The sequence below is a fragment of the Lissotriton vulgaris genome, chromosome 2_1 (assembly GCF_964263255.1).
Source record: "Lissotriton vulgaris chromosome 2_1, aLisVul1.2, whole genome shotgun sequence".
Classification (NCBI taxonomy): domain Eukaryota; kingdom Metazoa; phylum Chordata; class Amphibia; order Caudata; family Salamandridae; genus Lissotriton; species Lissotriton vulgaris.
Window position 1 is genome coordinate 385,809,252 of NC_141687.1, and position 21,934 is coordinate 385,831,185.

Below are 21,934 nucleotides of genomic sequence, written 5' to 3' on the forward strand. Positions count from 1 at the left end.
AAAAAGAACCAGAAATAAGAGACAAACGAAAGATGAAGAGCAGACAAAACGGTAACAGAAGGGGACGTGTTTCTTTAGCTCTCAGTGTTTGCTGCGCATTTGCAGATCCTGCCGGCATGGCCTGTAGCTATAATTGTAACACACCTAATGCCCACACATGCCTCTCGTGCTCTTTGGATCTGGCAGGAGATAGATCTGTGCTGTGAGTTGCTGACTGAGTTGGTTTTATCCCCACCTCGCCCATCCAGCCTGGGTGGAACAGGATGGGTAGGGATGCATGCTGCAGAGGGACTGGCGGACCTCTGCCACATGACCTAAGTGAAATGACGTTAAGTACAGGTGCCCTTGGGATCCAGGCTCGTGACTGCGTTCACAGTAGGTTGGGTTGTCTCCATCACCTTCGTCTAGCATGGCCTTTACTTTAAGGGCCATACTGATGCAAGTATCCACCCTTTTACCTGGCCTGGTCCAGGCTGACCTTTCCACTCATTCTCGAGCATAATTGAGTAACTTTGATCAGTACTGAATAATCGCTGTAAGTATGTAACGCTGCGGCAAGCAGAACTGGCCTTACAGGTTATTCAAGGTTTTTTTTCCTGGTGCTTTCTTGGTATAGCACTGGTACATGCCCTTACAGACAAGGGCGTAGGGAAGTACCCTCTATAGGAGTTTGAGTGCGGGTGTCGCTGGAAAGATTAAATTGTTGTTTATGGCTTTTCTTTACTGTGAGCTGTGACTTACAGTTTGCAGGCCAGAAGCTAAGAACACTGCCAGAAAGAGGATATCTTGTGAAAGAAGACGTCCTGTGTGGGGAAGGCAAGAGCGGCTGGTAACATATAAAAGCGGTGAGGCGAGTGAAGTGCCCCACTGCATCCCAAAAGACATTTAATAGAACAAGAGTACAACAATAAAAGCACTCGCATGCACTACAATTGTATGAAAAATAAAAACAATGCACTTATCTGGGCTGCATCTTGTGGCCTTGCAGTCTGTGGCTCCGACGGGCACCAGTGGAAGAGGAAACTTCCCTAACCAATCCAGACGCTGCTGTCATGCTGTATTCCATTTTCCAAACCCTGATGTCGGACACATATCTTTGTTTGTTAAATTACAAAAGTAGAGTAAAAGGTGAGCAAACGTGCCTTTACAGAAGAGTGACCGGTAACAAGTTGCTGATGCCAGACCCTCCTTAAAAGTTTTATTTTTTTTAAGGGGATGCTGCGGGTCTGGGGATTAATGGAGCGGAAAGCGAGAAGGAGAAGGTTGAGGGATGTAAGCAGTTGAAGAGTAAAAGTCATCCATTCATGCAGGGCAGAAGCAACTCAAGCAGAGTAAAAAAAGATATTGAATAAGAGGTAAGCAATATATATTTAGTAGAAATTCGACCAGCGGTAAGTAATGGAAGGACTAAAAGCCCCAAGGAAGTATTGTTATTGTATGTAATAAGTATTTCAACTACAGACCCGTAAAGCTGTCTGTAGCAAGACGTAATAAGACAGGGTGGTTAGGGTGGGAATGTGCAAAGGAAAGTAACTCTGTCCTGAGACTGTCACCAACTTTCACGGTTATGCAGCCAGTGGCTGAATTCTGAAGCTGTCTGCTGGTGTCCGGTAGATTTTTAACGCGTGCCTTAACCCCCCCAACACCCCCAAAATATCGATCAAGGTCGGGAGATCCAAAGGCCTACGACAATCCCGCCGTGGCCCATCTAATCTGGCCCAGCCTGCTAAGGCCTTCCTGATCAAGAATGATGCCCCAGGGTCCCGCTCCCCTGCCAATTTAGCAAAGAAGCCTATCGCTGAAAGGGAGGCCCTAGCATACGCCACTGTTCTGCCCTGATCTCGCAGAACCTGTAAAAAGGCATAGATCGTTTCAGTAGAAAAAATCCTCGCATCTCCTGTCTGGTCTACAAATGATCTGTAAACGTTAAACTGTGACTGATAGGCACGTTTGGTGCGATCACTCAGAGCGGCACCTACCAGCCCCGCTAAAGCGGGGCTCCAATTTTCCACAGTGACGTAGGGAACGTCGTCATGCGCTCTTCCGCCTGCGGGTGGAACCTCCGGAAGTCCTGCAACTTGGAACGAGACAAAGCGTCAGCAGCATGGTTATCAACACCAGGTATATGCGCAGCCTTAAAAGTTAAATTCAATTTTAAATATGCCAACACCAACAGCTTCAACAACCTCAGCACATGTGGGCAAGCCGCCCCTTGCCGATTGATAACCTGAACCACCGCCATGTTATCCGACCAGAAAGTCACTGCCCTGTTCCTGAAGCGCTCCGCCCAGACAGTAACTGCCACCCAAATGGGGAAAAGTTCTAGGAAGGCTAAATTCCTCGTCAAGCCTGCTGAATGCCACGCCGTTGGCCAGACCGCCCCCGCACCAGGAGGAACCCAAGATCGCCCCAAAACCAATGCTCCCGGCTGAATCGGTGTATAGGCCAAGCTCGACGCTGGACACCGGCGGCGCGGGCCACACTACCCGCCCGTTAAAGTCCCTTAGGAAATCGCGCCACACCTTGAGATCTTCCTTAACCCCTGCTTTTAATCGCACCCGATGGTGCTTCTGGGTAAGACCTACCATCGCTCTGGCTATAGACCTCGAGAAAGGGCGCCCCATGGGGATGATGCGCAAAGCAAAATTCAACTGGCCCACAAGTACCTGTAACTGGTGCAACGTCACCTTCGGACACGCCAAGGCTACCTCAATGGCTAGGGAAAAGGCTCTTACTTTATCCATTGGCAATATACACTCCCCCCGCTATCGTGTCAATCTCGATGCCCAGGAAGGACATGCACGTGTCAGGGCCGACTGTTTTGCTCGGTGCCAGCGGCACTCCAACTTCCTTCAACATAGCCACCAGCTGACCCAGGGCCAAGGCGCAGGCATCTGAAGACGCGGGGCCCATCACCATGAAATCGTCTAAGTAATGCACCACATCTGTACATCCTGACTTTTGCGAAAACACCCATTGCAGCATGGAGCTAAAGGTCTCAAAGTACTTGCAGGAGACCGCACAACCCATAGGCATACATCTATAGTAATAAAATTGCTGCTGGACCTGAAAGCCTAGCAAATGGTAATCCTCGGGGTGTACCGGTAACAAGCGGAATGCTGACTCAATGTCGGTTTTCGCTAGCAACGCCCCACGGCCTAGCTCCCTCACTTTCTGAACCGCGGCATCAAAGGACGAGTACGTCACCGAGCACACTGCCGGGTCGATGGCATCGTTTACAGATGCACCCTTCGGTGCAGATAAGTTATGGATCATCTTGAATTGTCCCAGCTCCTTCTTGGGCACTACTCCCAGAGGGAGCACATATAGTTCCCCCAGGGAGGAGCCGGGAACGGGCCGGGCCGGCTACTCGGCCTAAGGTCCGCTCTTTTTCCACCTTTGTGGCCACTACTGAGGGATGGGTTCTTGCTGAAACTTGGTTCCTACACTGAGTAATAGGGGGGACATGCGATGCTGGGATACGGAAACCACTGGAAAAACCCTCAAACAACATCCTAGCAGCTGCCCTGCCTGGGTACCTGTCCAACCAAAAAATCTTTTTTTCAATATCCACAGGAGTAGGAAGTTTAGACTTGGGGAGGCTTGATATCCTTGGGGGCTGTGCCCCCCGTTCTTTGGATTTCTTGTTTCACTTTGATTCGGGATGGGACGGGTGACCGCAGTAGGCACATGCGTGCTTAAACTTGCACTGCCCGGGGGGCCATGTGCACCCTTTGCCATTGAATGCCCAGCATGTACCTTTCTTCTGGCCCTCCCTGGGAAGTCCGAAAGGGCTGCCTAGCAGGGTGTTCCCTATTGCTAACGCTCTCTAACCAGGCGTTGACCTCAACCTGATCCCAACAAATGGCTGGGTTCTCTTCCTTCGCCCAGCGAAACTCCCTATCATATGTCAACCAGACTGAGCCCCCATGAGTGGAGTGTGCCTTCACGATCTTATTGGTGTAAAACACCAACGGGATAGCCAACTCTGGCCTTTTTTCCAACAATACTGTCACATAAACGTGGAAACCGAACAGCCAATTGGTTATTGTTTCTTCAATCCTAGGTCTACGATCTCGGAAGGAGTGCTCCTTCCCCTCCCTGTCCTTGTAATCCTCCTCTCTTCTCTTAGGCCTGATAAGGGAGAACATATCTACGTAGGCACCCTTCCAAATCTTCTCTCGCATTTCCATACTCACATGTGTGGCTAACATCCCTGACTGGGACAACACGTTCCCCTGAATAACCCCTACCTCGCTGCTTCTTGCTGTAGCGTCACCAGGCTTACCTCCTGTAGATGTTACAGCTATCGCTGTCGCAGGGGGATGCGCTCCAATCGCTACGCTGGGCAACGCCTTGCGCGACTCGACTAAAAGCGCCAACTGCCTCTGAATGTCCTGCAACGCGCCCTGTTCCGTGGCCTGAGGGGGCACCCACGGTGCCGCCGCTCCCGCGCTCACTCTCTCTGATACTTTATCCGGAGCTGATAATTGGCCTACTAATGTGGAGACCGATGTCAGCAAGCTGTCTAACGGATCACACGCGGCCACCACTGCGGCCACCGGCTGCGGTGGGAGTGGGGCCGGTGGGACCGTAATCTTTGGTACCGCACCTCCCGGGACCAACGCCTTCAGCGCCTCCCTAATCTCAGACAATACTGAACCCACTGGGTCTACTGGTGCGGGCACTACAACTACATCCGGAATGGGAACGGGAGGGTTGACCGGCTCTGCGGTAACGGAGGCGTGGAGACGGGACCTACTGATTTCTCGTCCCCCTTGGCCCTAGCAGAGCTAGGCCTACTCTTCCCCTGCTTGGCTCCCTCCTTTCTTTTAGGCTGTGCCTTGGCCTTCTTCCTTAATGGTGGAAACGCGGCCCTCGGTGGTAGCCCTTCCCTGCGTGGCCGTTCCACTACCACGGCCTGCTCCCCCTGGGAAGAATCGCTATCCTCTCCGCTATCGGGAGTCTCCTTGCTCAACTTCTCCAGCAGTAATCTCATAATCTGTGCCAACTCAGGCTCAGAGTCTTTCCTCTTTTGTCCTCCCTTTTTTGGCACCATGCTGTCTGTATCTCGCCTTCACGCACTACTGCGTACTACCTCGCTATTGCAGCTAACGCTCCCCGATTTCCCTGCTCCCGCTCCCCTAAGCACCGTTCACACCGCCCGGCAGGAGCCTGCACCACGAGGATCCCCGCACACAGCCGTAAGCCTCGTAAGGCAGCGACAATCCTATCCCGTCCCAGCACCCACCGTGACTCACGGCTGCCCACGAGGCCCCCAGAGGCACTCGACCCCTTACCTGGCTACGCGAATGATGCTCGATCCTTCTGCTTCTAGAGTTTCAGAAAGCCGGCCAGGATCACGTGAATGGCCAGGTGCCGGCGTGAGCAGTCAGGTATCCAGGAGTGCTAGCGGGAACAGAGACCCCAGTCACAGGGAGTTGCCCCTAAATAGGCCAAAGGTCTCCACCCCCTGACCCCCAGGTCACGCGATATCGCCGGACCGGAAATGGGTCGGCCGGACGCCGATTGGGCCGTCCGCCCGACCAACCACCAGTGACCAGGGGCGGGGTCCGGAAAGGCCGAGTCCTAAGTGCGCGCGTCGTGATTCTCCGCGCTTGTCAAACGCGTGCCTTAATCGTCAGGCGCCTCCAACTGCCCTTCCTCTCTGCTTTTTTGCTACTGCCAGTGCCAGGATGCCTCTCGAGGTGATAGCGCGCATGATAAGTGCAATAAATAAATAAATAAATAAGTAGTACCTGGTCCTTGGTAGAATTTTAACGCTGCCAGATGATTTCGGACAATATTTTAAAGATGTGTGGTTTTGTGCTAGCTGTGCCAAGCTACACTGCCCCAATCAAGGTGAAAGTGGTCCTGAGTTACTTGTGTTCTAATCCAGGGAGGACTTGGAATGGCAGTTTGGGCTGGACTGTCCCTATTGTAGGAGGGTCAAGACTGATTTGTATGCGGCCGGGTACCAACTGAGGTGTCATGGTGAGCAAAATAACGATGGATTAGAATGCCACTCCCCTAAGTGACGGCCAGTGGTTATACTTATTCCAAGCATTTGTTCAGTCGGCTTTTGTGTGTTTGATGCCGCTGGTTTCAAGCAAAATGTTGACACGGTCAGGCAGTCCGGGATAGAACACTGCGGCTGCCAGCTGATCTCTGGCGTGATTCTAAGCGGCCTGCAGCTGCGATTAAACGAAAAGCACCGCACCACAGCAGTGAGAGAACATGTCACTGCTCAGCCACATTTCTCCTTAGTTCAATGTCTGCCGGGGGGGGGGGGGGGGATAGTGCTCTGAAACTGCAATAAGGAGTCATATCTGCAAGTTACATAACACTCAAAAATAAAAACATAAGTAATTTGCCTTTTCTGTTTGTCTTTTCCTCTGAAGTTCTTGTCGATTCAACCCAGGTCTCACAGGTCTGTCTAGTTCTCTGCTCCCAGGAGTCCTTAATCCAATCAATATCTCTGTATTGCTTCCTTCCTGTTTACTGCAAAATGCTCTACCACCTTGTGGTGCAGGAGCTGTACATGCAATCCCTACATAAATAAATTAATTAATAGTTCTTAATTTGTCTTTCGCCTGTGTACTATTTAGGATCCCTCATCTGTGTGCTGACTCTGTTGTGTGTCTTCCTTCGCCCTTTCCACCTATCTCAGGAGGTGGTGGTTTTGGGGAGGTACAGTGCCCCCTTGCCCATCATGTGCCAGTCAGCACCTTTGTCCATATTGAAATGGTCTATACCCTCACACTCTGCAGCCATGCCCATCTTTTGTTGGTCTGTCCCACTGCATTGCTGTAGTTGATACATATGCATATATGTTTATGGTATTTGTATAGCGACCATAGACAAAAGACATCACAGTGCTGTACAGAGTTAAAGAGCAGCATAAAAGTTCAACGAGTGGTAGAAGAGGTAGATGGGTTGTGGATGGTCAATGTATTTTGATGTAATGTTGTTTAAGGAGGTGTCTCTTCTTGTCTTTCCTAAATTGGAGCAGTGTTGTGGCAGTCCTGTTGAATAGAGGGATTTTGGTCCTTATCCTGGGTGCATAGGTGGAAAAGGCCTGCAGCCCTTTTCTTTCTATTTTTTTTAGACTTCTTAGTCTCCATTTGGATGGTGTCCTAGCAGGGGGTCTGGTGAAAACCACTTAAAATTGTGAGCTTTTCTGCAAGGAAAGTGAGGGTGTTTGTCATGATGGCTTTGTAAACGCTGCTGATGACGACGATGCGTCCAATGGGGGAACACATGGAGTTCCGTTAAGATGAGGGTGATGTGGTTATATTTCTACTGGCCTTGCATGAGACGTGGAGCGGCCTGTACGATGCCTATAAGGGGGGGCCAGTGTGAAGTCTGGGAAGCAATGGAGCAGGGAGGTGTGCACCATCCAGATTTGAGAGTATGAGCCATTCTGAAATCCTTTTCTGTAAGAAAAGTGTTTCATTTTCTTTAGAAGAGGGAGCAGGTATTATGGCAGTGTGTTCCTTGAGGGTAAGGTTGGTGTCCAAGGTGAACCCAAGTGCCTTAACGTTCTGTGAAAGTTGAAGTTCGAATCCATAAAGGTTCATGTCATTGAGGCAGGTTTATACTGTTTCTTGTTGGCAATTAACAGGACTTCTTTGTTAGTTGGATTGAGCTTCAGGTAGGCGCTGAACATCCAGATCTGGATGATGTGCACACTGTCTATGAGGCACTGGATATCTGAAGGAGAGGAGCCTTTTAAGCAGAGTTAAGTATAATTGGCCTATTGGGGAATCTTGATGCTGTTATCTGTGAGCAGAGTGCTAAGCAGCTCCATGTAGAAGTTGCATATGTCAGGAGACAGTATGGATCCCGCATGTGATAGACCTCTTTTGTGACCTTTAGGTGCACTTGTGAACATACTGGTGTTGGTTGAAAATGTAGGGAGAACAAGTGAAGGACATTGCCAGTGAGCTCAATTTGAGACTCCAGAGTGCGTACGAGGGTGGGATGGTCGAACTAAGAGGTGCAACAGTATTAGGAGACAGGTGTCCGTCAAGAAGTTATTGTCTAAAATGTGTTTGGCTACAGATCGTGCTGCAGCATGGAGACTGCTACCAGGCTTTTAGTCGTGCAGGAGATGGTTAGCATTGATGTGATCTTTGAGTTGAACATGGACTGCTTTTTCAATGAGCTTGCGAAAGAATGGCATGTGAGTGATAGGGCGGAAGAGGGTGCTGTAATCAGGGTCTAGTGTACGTATTGTTTTTGGAGTGGGAGACTCTGACCTGTCTTGAGAGCTTTAGGAAAAATGCCTTTAGTGAGGGAGGCATTGACAATGGTAAGTAGGGGTTAGAGAGCATCCCCAGAGAGCTTCGATGAAGGGCAAGGGTAAGACCACATTTTCATAAGAAGTGGCTTTGAGGGAGTTGCGTATGTTGGCAAGAGAGGGCTTTTGAAGACTGATCATTGTGGAATTCTACTGGAAGAGGTGGACATACGAAATGAGGAGGTTTAATTGTGTTAATGTGCTGTTGATCTTCTGTATTTTTTTTTAACTAAATAAGAATTTAATGGCATTGCACTGTCTGTGGTGGGGAGGTAAAGATGTATCTGGCAAGGGGGTGATGCAGTGCTTGTTTGTCTAAAAAAAAGTTCTGGTTCGGTTGGTGGCTTCATTGAAGGCGTTTGAATAGTACTTTGCTTTGTTGATGTGATGAGCTCTCTGTGTGTTGCACAAAGGGACTTCAGTATCATGGAGGTATTAGGAGTTCTGTTTTTCTTTCATTTTCTTTCCTATGTGCATATAGATTGTTCATTGTCAGCAAAGTCTTTAGAGTACTAGTGTGCTGAAGGCTTTAGCTTTCACTTGCATGTTTTAATTGGGGGATGATCACATAGTTAGTGTTAAGGTTGTTGAGTTCAAACATTAGGTTGTCTATGGAAAATTATTTGAAAGATCTGAAGGTCTGGTCATCTCTTTTGTGCTGGACTGTGTTTGTTGTTAGGGTGCTGAACAGAGAGATAGGGATGGCTAAGTTGTTGGTCCAGTGCAGCAGAGTGGGTGGTTTGTACTGGATTGTGGGTGATGTTGAGAAGACAAAGTTGGGGTTGTGGCCTTTAGAGTGTGTTGATAGTGTGACATGCTGTGCACGCTGAGTGTGTTGTTGAGGCCAAAGAGAGTGCATTTTGTTTATTTTATGCTTGCATTGTCTAGGAGATTTAAGTCATCCAGGAGCAGTACTAGAGGCCTGTAGGTGAGATGGAAGGTGGTCTCTGAGGTGCAGAAAGTGGGAAATGGTTTGTCTGCAGCTCCATGGATTTGATTGATTGTTGCTTGTCAAGGGTGCATGACCAAGAGGACATATGTAAGACATCGAGGCCTCCTGCCTTACCATATGAGCAGCCCATGCAATGGAGACAGTAGTTCGTGGGATGTAAAGCATCTAAGATGATTGAGGGTTAAAGAGTGAACCATGTTTCTGTGATTATAAGGGCATTAAGCGTGTGACAGGTGATGAGGTCTGTTATTTCTGGTCTTTGGAGTCCTGCTGAAAGAGCGTTAATGAGCATGAGTTGGATTGTGACTTCTGTAGTTGAGGGTGTGTGGTAGATAGTGAGAGGTTTATGAGGTTGGGTTTATTTGATCTGCAAATGCTACACAAGTGTTTCAGTCATCTAGATCTGGGTGCAGTTGTGTGGATTCGCAGTATAGGGGTGCTGGGTGAAGCACATGATTGTATCTTACCTTGTAATTCATTGGAACAGAGGTTTTGTCCCAAGACCCTTCCTGGCCATGAATGCCCAAACCGATGCTACCATTGTCTACGTCTGCCCTGTGCTAGGGATGCCCCCAATGTGGGGACAACCGGAAGAGTTCATTGAAGTAGGGAGAAGGCAGGAAGTGATGTCACTTCCTATGCAGGTGGATGATGAGGGTGCTCTTAGCACATCTTTTGGGGGTTAAACCATAGCCTTTTCTCATTGAGCCCACCTTGTGATGTCTCTGGTGTATGTTCATTAGCTCTTTGCCAGATCTGTTTAGGTCTGGCCCATCATTTAGGCTGAATATGCCCAGAATCGACTTGTTCTCTCAAATTTAACTCAGGGGTACAAAGCAGAGAATATATTTTTCTCGCATTTTTCAGAAGTGTTTTCTCCCGAATTCCCCAGGGAAAACACGCAGAACATATTTTAGTATGGTATGTCAGTCTTCGGTCGGTCAGTACCTTAGCCTTTCTTTGTTAGGTCTGCCCCTCAACTAGCTTGGATGGATATGCACTCTACACAGAGCCAGCTCTGACTGCCCCCTGTCAAGCTTTTTTTGAGCGCTAGCCCTGAGTGACCCTGAATTTACTCTGTGATTCCCTGCTGTGAACGCAGCTTGTTCCAACTGTAATTTATGTTTATAGTTGTACTTACTGTGCTTTGTTTTGGAAAAATGGTTGGCACAATAAAAGCGTTACTAAAAGTGGTCATAACATTTGGTCGTCTAGAAAACACTTTCTTGCCTGTCTGCTCATGGGCAGTTAAGTTCAGGGCAGGAGAGTGGGGGCGCCTTCTGTTTTTTGTATGTTTATTGCCGAGATCAGTGCATGTGAACGCGCTGAGTACACTATGTGTAGGAGCTGATGTCCATGGAGAAGGAAAGACTGGCTGCTCATCTAGAGTGATCGGATGAGGGACTTCTCAGCTGCATTGTACCTGCAAAACCTATCAATCCCTCCAAACGTCACCTCAGTAAACACACAGTTTTACCCTCTTCCCAAACCCACTGATTTGAGTTTCCATCAGAACCTCCTGATCCTCGTACCTGACCATCCATCAGAACCCCGCTTGATGAGCCTCTATTAGAACCACCTAATCTGCCCTCCCATCCTCATTCTCCCACCCCTTCGGTCTAATTATCAAAAATTCCTATTGCATCAGAATTTTCCCCCAATGTGATGCTCCATCTGCAAAAATCCTGTGCATCCCACTACCATTTGAACCCCCTCTCTTAGAATCCAAATCTGACCCTCAATCTGAAAGAAACACCCAACCTAATCCAACCTTTCATAACCCCCCCCCCCCCCCCCCAGTCTGACGTTCCATTGGATGCCCCTAATTTGACCATCAGGGAAACACTGCATTCCACCCTTCAGCATAACACCCTACCTGACCCTCCATCAAAAACAGTCTCCAGTCTTGAGCCCCATCAAAAAGATTTTCCAGTGTGACCTCCACCCCCATCCAAAATGCCCTGTGCTTTTCTCCTCTAGTCAACAATGCAAGCTCACTGGACATGCACTCTGTGTTCTAAAATTGTGTCCATGTGCTCTCATCCTCAGGGTAGTGGGTAACAGAGGGGCACTCAAATACCTGCATCACTGTAAATTATTTGAATTGATTTCATAGTCTCCCCTCTACACTTCAGTGCATCATTGCCTCTCCTCTAATTTGAATAATACAATTCCCATTACATACAGCCCTACCATTTTTTAGTTCGAGCCTGGGCAGCACATGCGCTGCGAGGCATGCTGTATTCAGGTATGGACTTAAAGCTCTGCCCATATTTTTCATTGGCTTGTGTCATTGTCCTTTGGAAACTGTCGCTTTTCATTGGTCAATAGGCTTAGTAATCCCTCCATAGTACCTCCTTGTCTCATTTTGTAACCTCCTATGAGGACACCCCTTGTTACATGTGTAGTTACTCTGCAGGCTTTAATTACAGCCTCTGAGCACTATTTGCTTCAATGGTTTTCTTCTGCCTGCTGTTGCAGGCAAGACACACACTCCCACAACGCTTATTTTTTTTTCAATAATATGCCACTCTCATACAGTGGCGGACGTACTTTTGGTTTAATTGCGGCGCCAAATGCAGGTGCATATTTTTTTTTTTTTAAATATTTATCAACTTTTTTTTAAATTGCCGCATACCGTGCTTTCACTTTAATGGCGGCCACGTCCCTCTCTTTAAACGCGGCTCGTCTAAGGAAAGGGGTGAGGCCGACATTAAAGTGAAAGGGCCGCATGGGCTCTTTTACAATGCAATGAGCCTTGCGAGACCCTTTGCATTGCAAATGCTTGCAGTAGTCTACTGTGCTGTAGTTTTCATTCTCATCCCAGAATGACCAACCAGCTTTAAACTCCACATTTTTTTAAATTAAAAAAGAAAATTGAGGAAACTGCCTGCTTCGTATTTGTATTTTGTGGAATTGGAAGCACCACTTTTTAGACCTGTTCGAATCTATCTGCGCAATTTGAATACAACAGCAACTAATCTACTTTCTTAAGGAACGGTATACTTAAACCACAAGTTGTGAAGCACGTTATCACGGACAGTATGCAACAAAATTAAGCAGAGCAACCAAAATGTCATTGTCCAGTGGTGAGTAGGTCTACTAGTCCATATATTTGTTTTGCATTTTAGGACCTCTGATATTCTAATTAAGCAGAACTACAAGTTCCAGAATGCAAAGTAATCAAGCATTGCAATGCAATAGTTACTGCATATGTTAGGTAAAGCCGTTTCATTGCAATTGCTTGTTTTCTTCCTGAGACAGTGGTCATTGCCATTTCAACCCTGGTCATATGGTTTCCCAGTAAAATGTCCATTCATTTCTAATGACAAGACACCTATGCCATTATCATATAAGAGGAATATATGAAGGATACTTGTTTTGTATGTGGTCCTATGGTTTGTGTTTGGACTGGTGAATGGTTTGGCTGGATTTGACCGTATGTGCATATCTTTCTTTCTGTCTGTCTCCATTCCCTTTGGCTGAGGGTACTTTTGCCCTCCCTGGTTGACACTCATCCATCCACTCTTCCGTGGTACCATGAGCAGAGTGACCTTCCAGTACTTCAGGTGAATACATATTGCACTTAAGCTTGTCAGAATTGGTTTCATTGTGGGAAGCCTGGGAAATCTGGCCAGGTGCAACACAGGGATGCAGTTCCCGAATTGCAGAAGCCTTTTAAATGTAGACTAAGGCAGACTCTTGAGCGGGTTCTGGCAGCCTGCCTGTACTGACCACTCAGGCAGTACTTTGATCATCAATCATCATCAATCATCATCGTTGACTTATGACCAGGGCCACTGGAATTATGCAGCAGAGGCTGAGTAAAGTATGCAGCAAGAAAATGTAAAATATGCGGCATAATGCGATACATTTTGCTACAGTATTATTTCATTAATTCATCGTTTTTAAACTTGGTAACATTGTCTGGGCTTTGGTTGAGTCTCACTAGTACCAGTTTAACACCCAAAAATAGATATACGAAACAGAAAGTTAACCAGTCAACCTTTGCAATGGGCCATATACTGCGCAGCAACACGTCACTGCATTTTCAGTAACTTTTGAACCATGGGAGCTAGAAACAATTTTGTTTTGGTAAAATCTGCCGATCATGTACAGATAATGGATTATGTGGCAAACACAGCAAATCTATAGTTATGTGAAAATCGCCGCACAATTGCATAATTCTAGCGGACTGTACATCTTGGGGTCCCGGTGGCTTCATCCCTGATGGCCGCTGGCGTTGCCGCCCCGTGGGCCATTGTCTTTGAGCAGCACCCGCCGCCTTCCGGTTCTTAACCCGCAGTGTTTTGAATGTAGAGCCCAGAGCGCCAGCAGCCTCTGCTCTGCTCAAATATCCTTTCACTGCTCAAAGGCAGCCTGCCTCGCCGTGTGAATACCGCTCACGATGAAGTCGACGCCCTTCCGTCCTCCACCCGCGAGCAGGACACGTGTGTGGCTTTCACTGTTGGCAGGGACCCCGGGGGGACGTGTGCGAGCAGGCATCCATCCGCCTATCCCATTGGCTGCCCTCGGAGGGTGCCGGCTGTGCCCCTGTGCCCTCGGTTTGGAACCAGACCGACATACCGGGCGTGTCCGCACAGTGCCCGCGCTGCCGCCAGAGGACATGTCTGAGGCCGATTACACAAGACAAGAGGGATTGACAAACACTGATAGCAGGACTGGGAATCTGGGATAAAAGGCAGGCGCGTGCCAGAGGAGGCTGGAGTGAGGAAGAACGGCTGAGCCCCAAGGGAGGGGGTGAAAGGTGGGGCAGGGCGACTGCCTCCCTCTCTCTTTCTCTCCCCTTCACCAAGGCCCTACTGACTCACCTAGTACCCCGCCCCGGTGGGGCTTCTAGGCTTCCGGATCTGAAGCTGAAAGACTCGTGCAACGCGGTGCAGGCCGGGTTTAGTTTGGGGCGCAGCAGCACCTGGAGGTCAGCTTCAGTTCATGGTGGTGCGAAGGGCAGGGTCAAAAGAGCAGCTTTGGTGCTTGGCCGGTCTCCTCGATTGCTGCCCAGTCTAACCTGGCAGGGACACAGCAAGGGCAAAGTGAGTTTTGTAACATGCACACGTCACTTTCCCTCGTGTAATGTATCGTTTGCTACCTCTTGTATTTTATTTAGTTTGCTTTTGATACATGCACAAAGTGCCACCATTGCCTCATGTAACGTTACGTTTGTTCTTGTGTTCTGAGTATCTGCCATTTAGTGCAGTATTATACCTCTACTTGTACTTTGTACGCTTTTGTAACATACACACGTCACTTTTTTCCTCTTGTAACGTATCGTTTGCTACCTCTTGTATTTTGTTGACACATGCACAATTGTCACTATTGCCTTATGTAACATAACGTTTGCTTTTGTAACATGCTGACTTGTGATTGTTCCTCATGCATCACTACTGTTGCTATTGTGAAGCGTTCCGACACCTTCGGGTAAAGTCCGCGCTATATAAAAACGCATAAAATAAAAATCATAAGTGGCCAGAGGGACCGATGGGCAGGTGTAGGGCAGAAATGCTTACAGCCCATATTGGCCAGGTTGGTCTGGGGTGGGCACACCTATTCAAACAGACAGAGTTTCAGTTTTCAAACAGACAGATTTTTTTTTTTTTTGCAGTTGAAAGCAGTTTGGTCTGTAGGAGCTGGAAAAGCTGCTGCACTCAATGATAAAGTTATTAGATCGATTTCCACCGGACAAAGGCTCGAATGGGAGAGGGTTCAGGCCCCTGAATACCCTCTGCTGCTTACTGACTGGAAAGAAGGTACTAAGTAGACGAAGGCATGCCAAATAAAAAAAGCCCCAGATAGTTGATGGCTGGTCGCGGCGGAATAGCATTTTCTAGATTCAGGACTCTAAGAGAGCTGAACTCCCGAAGAGGAAAGAAGGCACAATCAGTGTTGTGCTTGAGAGAGAGTCCAGTGTCCATCCGCATGGGGCTGGCACTGTGACACCCAAGAGTCAAGGCGCTGCAACGTGAAGCCATATTGAGGAGCCCTAACAGAACCGCTCAGCAGATGGACCAGGGCCGGGCTCCAGGGCCTGGTCCAACTGTCTGAGCCAGTGGAGGGTGTGCACAGTCCTTCCCTGTGATGGAACAGTACTGAAGGACCTCTGCGTTTCATGTTATAGCTATTGGTGTTGGGAGAGCTTGTGAGAAACCTTATGGCGATACTCACTAGACCAACATCCCTCCTGGCAATGTGTGTGTGAGCGCACCGGGCGCGCCACGCGACTTGTGCACGGAAAGCTGATTGGCTCTCGGGTGTCTGTAAACATTCCAAACAGTCCGGAGCGGCCGTCATCTTGTGTCTCGGTAGGATTGAGACACAAGAGGTGGCAAAAACAAAGGGGGAAATGACCAAAAGGGGGCAGGGTAGACCCCCCCTCCACCTCCCCCCCTGACCCCCTAGGTTTGATGTTGGCCATAAAAAGGCCCCATGGGGCAAAAAAAATAAAAATTGGGGGATTTTCGCGGGGGTGCGCCCGGTACGCAGTAGAGGAGAGAGTGCTTTTCATAGGGCCATTCACTGGCCATTATAATAGGACCATCATTGGTTCCTGTGGTGAGAAAATTCAACTGGGATAATGCATACATCCAATCCGAATACTCGTCAAATGTTGGAAGGTCGTAGAGGGAGCAGGCAAAACGTCACCATTCCCTGGTGGTTCTATTTTCACCAAGCTGCGTGTCTGACGGCATGTTAACAAGTCGACTCCCGGTTTCCAAATGGATTTAATGGCCAGTGAATGGCCCTATGAAAAGCACTCTCTCCTCTACTGTGTCCTGATGAAGACCCCAGAATGAGGTTTCAACCAACCCTTACAACTTGCGGGGTCGAAATGTAGACCAAACTACTTTACTTTTCCATACATAGGAAGACAATAGATGGAATTAAACACATCCTATGTAAAGAGAGCTATATGGAACTTCTGATCTAAATCAGACTGTAAAGGTTTTACTCAGTTGTATTGCGATTGTGTTATGGTCACAACACCTTTACCCAGTCCCCACACTTATCCCATCACACCTATCCCACCTAACTACCTTTTCTCTTTATCACTGAGAGTGCGTCGAGACATACCAATGAGACGCTTCCAGTTTCAATCCAAAGACCAACGTGCCTGTATTTTGTCATGAAGTTGAAATCAGTGGCAGGACGAGTAGCTGTCGGCTACCTAGCACCTCTCGGTGTCTGTTCTATGTGTCTCAGAGCTCCAGAACTTTCATAGTCCTCAACATTATTTTCCTCAAAGCCCCTTCTGATTGCGCGCTGCCATCCAACTCTAGGTACATTTCTCGGCATTTCTCGACCTGTGCCTAGCTGGGGCTCTACATTTCACTGCTTTATTTGGTGATTGAGTCTTGAGGACAACATTTGCCCTTCGCTGCTGGTCTCCCTCAGGAGGACTGCAGAACACGGGAGCAGGGGCTGGATTGGTCCTGCTTGGCAGAGAAGCCATGCTAGAAATAGCCCAGTCTCAGCTGGTCACTTTCCCACACTGTCTAACTCCATGTGCGGCTCAATAATTCATCCGGTGCCTCTTCGGTGTTTGTTTTAATTACCACTCGCACAATGGGAAAAGAGCGCATGAATAATTCACAAAGAGAATCTGCTGCGTTCCAAGTAACGTATCCCTCCGCTTCCTGCGCCCTCCCCTGACCCCCGGCAGCACACCTACAGTTAATCCTCTAGATAGAGGCTTCCACCTGGAGACCAGAAGGCAACATGAGCCCAGATCAATGTTCATGCCACTGCACGCCAGTGCAGGAGGAGTAGATGCACTGACTCGAGGTCTTCATGCTCCAAGTAAACTATCAAAAAATAAAAGTATGTTACTGTAGGAAAATCTCATCACTGAACGATCTCTGGGTGTCCTGTGAGCATAGGCGTCATTCCTCCAAAATCATTGGAATGGCAGAAGGGAGCTCGCAGGTCTTTAACTCCAATGACATCAATGGCATTACCTTTGGCCCGGATGCCTGCCTGTTAAAAACTCGCACGCGCCTTCAAGCAAAGGCAGGCTTACTTTTGAAACCGCAGTATTCATGTAAATCAAGCGGGGGTGGGGGCACAGAAGTGCTCTGGGCTTGCATTTCTACCTATAGCAACACCCAAGTGAGGCCCCTCTCTCTGGTGCGGGCCCAGGTTGGTTGGACGTCCTTGGGGTGCGGCCAGGTTTTGAAAAGTGTCTGCAGACCAGAGAGAAAGCATATAGTGCACAGGGAGGCCCCCCACTGCTACTCGCGTGGCTCTAGCACCACCATACTTATGCTCCATCCCGAGCAGAGAAGCGTGGAGTGAAATTGGGCTCCGTCTTCCGTTCAGAGATGGGATTGCATCACGGTGCTGGGCGCCATGCGCAGCTTCATGGCGTTACTGAGTCTATGCCTCTGTGAACAGGCAGTTCTTGGGCCATGCTGGGGTGCTTTTCATCCACACTGTTCAAGTACTGCACCTTGGACTGTCAGGTAAACAGCTGAGTCTGTTCTCAATCCTGCGAGGCGCCTCCTCGCCCCACCCTTATCTGGGTTCTAGTCTTCATCCTCTTCCTAGCTGTGTTCAGTAGGCTCAGTGCGTGGGCCTCTGATGCTCTCGGTCTGTCCCGAGACCCTGCATTCTGTGCTAGCGGTGCTGTGAATGCGGTTCCTGCCATCAGGGTCGGATTGGGATCACAATTCGGCCCGGGCACTTACGAAAAAAGTGGCCCACATTCAAGGGGCGTGTTCCATATTTAAGGGGCGTGGCCCACATTCAAGGGGCGTGCCCTTTCACGAAACACCATTTGCACAGACAAGGAATGAAAGTGGGAGGATACTGTTCTTACACACGACACAGGGCCAAGGTGACAATGGCCTACATGCTGAGCAACTAAAAAAATAGCAAGGCCCCTTTTTGTCACAAAATTATTCCAGCCCTCCAGCACAGGAGCACCTGAAAAGTAGCAAAGCCCCTGCTATTACTAACCTACTCAGCCCTCCGCAGACCTTCAGCTCAGGAGCACATGAACAGAGGTAAGGCCCCTGCAATTAGTAAATTAATCAACCCTCCAGGCCTTGGGAAAATGTCCTGGCAGGGGAGCACAAAACACAGTTTTCTGGGTCATCCAAGGTAGCCAGGTAGCCAGGGGGGATGCTGAGGTGAAGCTGGTGCATGGGAAGTGCCTTCCCAGTGTGTTCTGGCAGTTTGAGTATTTACCATTTACTGTAGTATTACCCTTGTACCTGTGTTTGGTACCCTTTTGTAACTTGCACAAGTCAAGTCAAGTCAAGTCAAGTCAGAAATTTATATAGCGCGCTACATACCCATAGGGTCTCAAGGCGCTTGAGGAAGGTGGAGAATTACTTGTCGAATATCCAAGTTTTAAGTTGCTTTCTGAATGCTAGGTGGTTCTTAGTAAGCCGAAGGTGAGTGGGAAGAGAGTTCCAGGTTTTGGCTGCCAGGTAGGAGAAGGATCTACCTCCCATGGTGGCTTTGTTGATGCGGGGAACAGTGGCCAGGGCTTGGTTGGAGGATCGTAGTTGACGGGAGGGGGTGTAGAAGGACAGTCTTGTGTTGAGGCATTCGGGTCCAATTTCGTAAAGTGCTTTGTGTGCGTGGGTTAATAGGCGGAAGGTAATTCTCTTATTTACGGGAAGCCAGTGGAGGTTTTTCAGATGACCAGAGATGTGTTCTTTACGCGGGATATCAAGTATGAGCCTGGCTGAGGCGTTCTGGATGCGTTGGAGTTTTTTCTGGAGTTTTGCGGTGGAACCGGCGTAAAGGGTGTTTCCGTAGTCCAGGCGACTCGTGACAAGTGCGTGAGTGACCGTTTTTCTAGTTTCGGTGGGGATCCAGCGAAAAGTTTTTTTGAGCATGCGAAGAATGTTGAAGCAGGATGATGAGACAGCGTTGACTTGTCTGGTCATCGAGAGTGAGGAGTCCAGGATGACGCCAAGGTTCCGTGCGTGGTCCGTCGGGATGGGTGCTTTTCCAAGGGCCTCTGGCCACCAAGAGTCGTCCCAGGCGGAGGGAGAGGTACCTAAGATAAGGACTTCTGTTTTGTCTGAATTCAGTTTCAGACGGCTGTGCTTCATCCACTCGGCTACTTCTTTCATTCCTTCGTGTAAGTTGTTTTTGGCGGTGTTGGGGTTCTTGGTGAGTGAGAGGATCAGTTGGGTGTCGTCAGCGTAGGAGATGATGTTGAGATTGTGTTGGCGAACGATGGCTGCGAGGAGACTCATGTATACGTTGAAGAGGGTGGGGCTGAGTGACGATCCTTGCGGCACGCCGCAGATGACTTCAGAAGCCTCTGATTTGAATGGAGGGAGCCGGACTCTCTGAGTTCTTCCGGTGAGGAACGAGGTGATCCATTCCAGTGCTTTTCCTTGGATTCCGATGTTACTGAGGCGATGTAATAGGGTGTTATGGCAGACTGTGTCAAAGGCTGCGGAGAGGTCAAGGAGGATGAGGGCGACTGTTTCTCCATTGTCCAGTAGGGTTCGAATGTCGTCTGTTGCTGCGATGAGTGCGGTCTCAGTACTGTGTTTGGCTCTGAATCCGGACTGTGAGGGGTCGAGGGATTTGTTGCTTTCGAGAAAGGCGGCAAGCTGGTTGTTGACAGCTTTCTCGATGACTTTGGCCGGGAAAGGAAGGAGCGAGATGGGGCAGTAGTTTTTGAGTTCGGTGGGGTCAGCTGTGGGTTTTTTCAGAAGGGCGCTGAGTTCTGCGTGTTTCCAGCTTTCCGGGAAGGTGGCGGAGTTGAGGGAGCAGTTGATGACGTCTCGGAGGCGTGGTGCTATGATGGAGTCTGCTTTGTTGAAGATGTGGTGAGGGCATGGGTCAGTTGGGGATCCTGAGTGGATGGAGTTCATCAGGCGGATGGTGTCCTCAGTGGAGATTGGGTTCCAGTTGTTAAGGATGTTCAAGGGGGGAGAAGGTCCTGCAGATGGTTGGGTGGGTAGGTCTTCGGGTCGGTTGTCGAAGCTGTTGTGGATGTCTGCAATTTTGTTGTGGAAGAACGAGGCTAGGGAGTCGCAGAGGGTTTGAGAGGGGGTGATGTCGTTGGAGTTTGCTGATGAGTTGGTAAATTCTTTGACGATGTTGAATAACTCCTTGCTATTGTGGGCGTTGTTATCTTGTCGGTCTTTGAAGGCGGCTTTCTTGGCGGACCGGATTAGTTGGAGGTGTATGCGGGTGGCGTTTTTGAAGGCGACTCTGGTGTTGGAGTTTGGGTCTTTTTTTCATGCTTTGTCGAGGGAGCGGCAGAGTTTCTTGGATATCTTAAGATCATTGTTGAACCAGGAGGCCTTCTTGCTGCTTAGTTTGTTTTGATGTTTTTTCAACGGTGCTAGGATGTCGGCGCTTTTGGATAGCCATTGGGTGAAGTTAATGGCTGCTTGGTCAGGGTTTGAGGAGTGGACAGGAGGAATTTGGAGGAGCGATGAAGAGATCTGGTCGATGGTGAGTTTGTTCCAATTTCTACGCAGGGTGGGTTGAGGGTGGTAGTGGATTGTGGGCTTATTGTAGAAAAAGTGAACGCAGCTGTGGTCCGTCCAATGAAGAGCTGTGGTGTGGCTGAAAGAGACGTATTTGCTGGAGGTGAAGATAGGGTTGAGTGTGTGACCTGCAATGTGAGTGGGGGAAGTGACAAGTTGTTTAAGTCCGAGGTTTGCGAGGTTGTCCAGAAGGGTGGTGGCGCTTTTGTCATTGCTCTTTTCCAGGTGAAAATTGAGGTCTCCCAATAGGATGTAGTCCTCGGAGGGGAGGGCGTGTGGGGTGATGAAGTCAGCGATATCGTCATTGAATTGTGCCCGGGGGCCCGGGGGCCGGTAGAGAAGGGTGCCTCTGAGTGTTGTTTTGGGGTCGGTGTGGATCTGGAAGTGAAGGTGCTCGGCGCTGGCAAGGTTGTCATCTGAGCTGGTTGAGATGTGAATGGAATTCTTGTGGACGATGGCGATGCCTCCTGTATGCTTGACGCGGTCCTTGCGGATGATCTTGTATCCTTCTGGGATGGCAATGGTGATGTCTGGGGCTGATGAGGCGTTCATCCATGTTTCTGTTAGGAAGGCGACGTCTGGTGAGATGGTGTCTAGTAGATTCCAAAGGTCGATGGCATGTCTGTGGATTGAGCGGGTGTTGAGCAGGATGCATTTTAGGTGGTTGGTGTCGGGTCTCTGTGTCGCGTTGGTGGATGAGGAGTTGGTATTGGTGCCGTCGAACTTGCAGGAGTTGCATGAGAAGGGACCATGGGTGTGTCCAGGAGCGGCTTGGACGCAGTTGAGGGAGCGGCCGGAGTTAAGGGCTAAGAGGGAGGCGGCATCGTAAGTGATGCGATTGGGCTGGGTATTACGGGAACCAGGGGGCCTGGCGCTGGGCGCGGTCCAGGAGCGGACGGGCGTAGACAGGCTTACCTTTGGCGCACCTTCGGCGCGGCCGCAGCGCGTGGACGCTGCGCGTTGGGACATCAGGCATTTAATGGAGAGTGGAGGGGGCGGAGCGTGGGAGGTGCAGCAGCTGGGAGGCGGTAGCGGGGAGGAGGGGCGGGCCAGGGAACTGCTACAGACAAAATGGAGGGTCAAAGTTGTAACACACTGTTTGCTACCTCTCACTTTTGTGTGCTTTAGATACTTGCACAAGTGCCACGATTGCCTATGTAACGTTTGTTCTTGTGCTGGAGTGTCTGCCATTAATTC

General features: G+C 49.2%; 1 protein-coding gene across 3 annotated transcripts in view; it reads left to right on the forward strand.

Moving 5' to 3' along the window:
- The window catches only part of MYO1C (myosin IC), a 576,863-nt gene that overhangs the window by 193,158 nt on the left and 361,771 nt on the right, over positions 1–21,934 (forward strand). Inside the window, exon 1 of one of the 3 annotated variants that reach the window (XM_086955221.1) lies at positions 14,120–14,308. The exons of the other annotated variants lie outside the window; for them this stretch is intronic. The gene's annotated coding sequence lies outside the window, so the exon portion shown is untranslated. Of the gene's footprint in view, positions 1–14,119; positions 14,309–21,934 lie in introns of those variants that run through there. 3 annotated transcript variants of the gene reach the window in all.